This window comes from Melopsittacus undulatus, chromosome 5 (genome assembly GCF_012275295.1).
Source record: "Melopsittacus undulatus isolate bMelUnd1 chromosome 5, bMelUnd1.mat.Z, whole genome shotgun sequence".
Lineage (NCBI taxonomy): Eukaryota > Metazoa > Chordata > Aves > Psittaciformes > Psittaculidae > Melopsittacus > Melopsittacus undulatus.
This window is the reverse complement of record NC_047531.1, coordinates 19,308,895-19,312,578: the sequence shown is the minus strand read 5'-3', so window position 1 is coordinate 19,312,578 and position 3,684 is coordinate 19,308,895.

Sequence of the window (3,684 nt, the reverse complement as noted above, 5' to 3'; positions counted from 1 at the left end):
AAAACTAACAGTAACCCTCGGGATTGCTTTGGATTGCGTTTGTTTCTTTCCTTTTCCCCTGACATGTGGTGAGTCATTTAAAATGCTTTTTTTGCCACCACAGTAATAGGGATCTCTATTACTATATATGCCATATTTTCCAGTCCTGGAGACTGATCATCCAGTCTGAGAGTCTAATCGGGGAAAGTGTTAGACTTCTGAAATAACATAAACTTACATCAAGTTTCTAATCTAGATCAGCTAGTCTGAATTTTTATATCTTCATGTTATGAAGGAAAAAATGAATGTGCATAGTCATTATCAGTGGCAGTTTGCCCCCATTCTCAGGGTAGTGAAATAATGAGATTTAGAGTTTGTTATCTCAAATACATTTTCTTACTATTACAGTGACGATATTTGTGGTTTGTCAAGGAATTTATTAGTTTTCTGTTTTTTTAACTTCAAACTCTGTTTGAAATAGTGTTGATCACAAAATCAGGCAGGGGATTTTCTTGAACACATAGTTTACAGACCTGTCAAAAATGCACAGAAAATGGCAAAGAGCAGCATGACACAGCACTTTATATGTTGAGCACCTTGTCATCTGGCAGGAGAATACATAGTTTAGCATAAGTGTAGTCTACCTTCTTCAAGGACCTCAATGAAATATGCTGTTGCTGTTGTCATGTGGTATTTTTCTGGATACACATGTGTTGATAGATTTGAGTTGATCTATATGAATGGAGTCCAAATTATCATCATACCTCTCTGCCAAAAGTAGAGGTACATTCCCTTGGTAAATGAAAGCACAAGATAGAATGCTGAAGATGTGGCACCCAATCCATCAATCAAGACTACAGAGCATATTCACCAGGAAGCTCATGCTCTCTGAAGGACAGGTGTCAGTTTAAGGTTACTAGACAGTTGTAAACACAAAACAGTGCAATGTAGTCAAAAGAGGATCTTGGAGTTCAAAAAGATCTTCAGATAATCCTGTTTTCTATGGTTATTACATGGTTTTCACAGTAAGAACTAAATCATTGTTCTTATCACCTGTTGGGAAGGACGCAGGACAATTTGTAAAGAGCTTTCAGTTAATAGTCTGAATCAAAGCTGGATGTATTTACCTTGGGTCATTGCTCGGGCCACTTCTATGATGGTTGTAAACTTAATCTGTCTTTTGCAGATAGAGTAAATTATTTATTTTTCCTAACAACAACTAAAAAATGCTTTTGTTTTTTTGACTAGATGGTTTACATCTATTTTTGATGGTACATACTTAGAGATGTCTGTTATGACTTCTATAATGCCAAAATACAGTGTATAAGATTGTTATATATGTAGTTTACTTCTATTAGCTTTAAGTTGCAGATTCAGTTGCAATTAGTTATTAAAGAAGCACTTTTTCTTAATGATGAGGTTTTTGTGTAAATAACTGCTATGCATATGCACCACCACACTTTTCAGCCTGAGGTTGCTGTCTGTATAGAATGGCTACCTCACTTTTCTTTTTCTTTCTTTGGTGATTTTTATGCAGTGCTTGCAAAACAGGACTATGTCCATGACTAGGCCAATCAGGAGATGCCACTGTGCAAAGAATGTTAACGAAACCCCTGCAGTAATGATTATGATTACAGATATGCAATGCCTAGGACCTTGACACACTTGTGAGGTGGGCTGATGCCAGCCTCATGAAGTTTAACCATGAGAAGTACAAGGTCCTACACCTGGGTGGGAGCAATCCCAGGCACAGCTACAGGCTGGACAGAGATGAGATTCAGCGCAGCCCTGCGGAGAAGGACTTAGGGGTGTTGGTTGATGAAAAAATGAACATGAGCCGGCTTCATTGTGCACTCACAGCCCAGAAAGCCAACCGTATCCTGGGCTGTATCAAAAGGAGCATGACCAGCAGGTCGAAGGAGGTGATCCTGCCCCTCTGCTCTGCTCTCGTGAGACCTCACCTGGAGTATTGTGTGCAGTTCTGGTGTCCTCAACATAGAAAGGACATGTAACTGTTAGAACAAGTCCACAGGAGGGCCACGAGGATGATCAGGGGACTGGAGCACCTCCTGTATGAAGACAGGCTGAGAAAGTTGGGGCTGTTCAGGCTGGAGAAGAGAAGGCTGCGTGGAGACCTCATAGCAGCCTTCCAGTATCTGAAGGGGGCCTACAGGGATGCTGGGGAGGGACTCTTCATTAGGGACTGTAGTGATAGGACAAGGGGTTGAAACTTAAACAGCAGAGGTTTAGATTGGATCTAAGGAAGAAATTCTTTACTGCTAGGGTGGTGAGGTACTGGAATGGCTTTCCCAGGGAGGTTGTGAATGCTCCATCCCTGGCAGTGTTCAAGGCCAGGTTGGATGGAGCCTTGGGTGATATGGTTTAGTGTGAGGTGTCCCTGCCCATGGCAGGGGAGTTGGAACTAGATGATCTTGAGGTCCTTTCCAACCCTAACTATTCTATGATTCTATGATTCTAACTTAATCAGGTAGTAGAGGGAAGTGCTTATGAAAGTAGCTAATCCCAAGTACAGGTCTTGGATTATATCATATGGTGTCTTCCCAGAAGGATGTTCAGCACAAAAAGAAGGAGCTCATGGTTTATCTGGGTCTTTGGTCCTTCAGGCATGGAGAGGACAACCAGCTAAGAGAAAGCTCATTCAGGTTCCCATGTATCACCATTCTGGTTCTGTCAGTAACTCACAGATCATTCAAGAGCTGTGGAAACAGTGAACTGTAGGATATTTCAAGTAGAAGGGACCTCAGAAGACCATCTCACTCTTGCTGTAAGCAAGGTGAATACTGAATTCAGACCATGCTGCTCAGGGATTTGTCTAGTCACACCCTGAAAATCTCTAACATAGATGGTACAATATCCCTGGGTAATGTTCTCCAGTGATTTATGTCCTTGTGTTGAAAGTTTTGGCTTTAAACAAGTGAACAAACATATTTTTTTAATGGAATAGACTAATTTTTCTCCCTTTTATTTGTGATAGATTTATTTCTGTTTGTAGAACTGTTTTTTTAATTTTTAATAAAACATGGAAAAGGGAGACATTTCTCTTTGTGGCTTTACGATTACCAGTCCCAGTGGACGTGATATTTTCAGTCTCCACTGATCTGCTGTGCAAAGAATCACCAGTATTTTAATCATGTGGCAACTGTTGTTCAGCCAGAGAAAATTTGTTAACTGCTTATGAGCAATCCCCCAGTGTTATTAATGTTCAAAATATGGAATTGGCTGTTTTAACCTCAGCCTTGAATATGACATGAATGCACTGCTCTGTGAAATCATGCTGTGACACTTGTATTTTCTCTTCAAGTTGTGTAACTTCATGAGAGAAAATAATCATCCAGCATCATTTAAGAGAATTCTTGAAGAGTTGTCGACCTCAGTAAGTGATAGTTTTCAGTGTAAGCTGAAGCTCAGTTTGTGCCAGATAATTTCCAACTGTTTATTTGCTTTACTGTTTGCCTTATTCATAGTATCATAGATAATATGATAAGAAAGGCTCATCACATCTGAACCCTCACAGAATGCAGACCACAGAATTTCCCTACAGTATCTTTTCATGACAGGCAGCATGACGAAGTATCTTAGTATACAGAAAAGAAGACTCAATTGTTTAATGAACGATGTACTTTTAAAAGTAATTTATTTTCACTACAATCTGTGTGTGCAGTGGATAATATGCAAAGAGGGAAG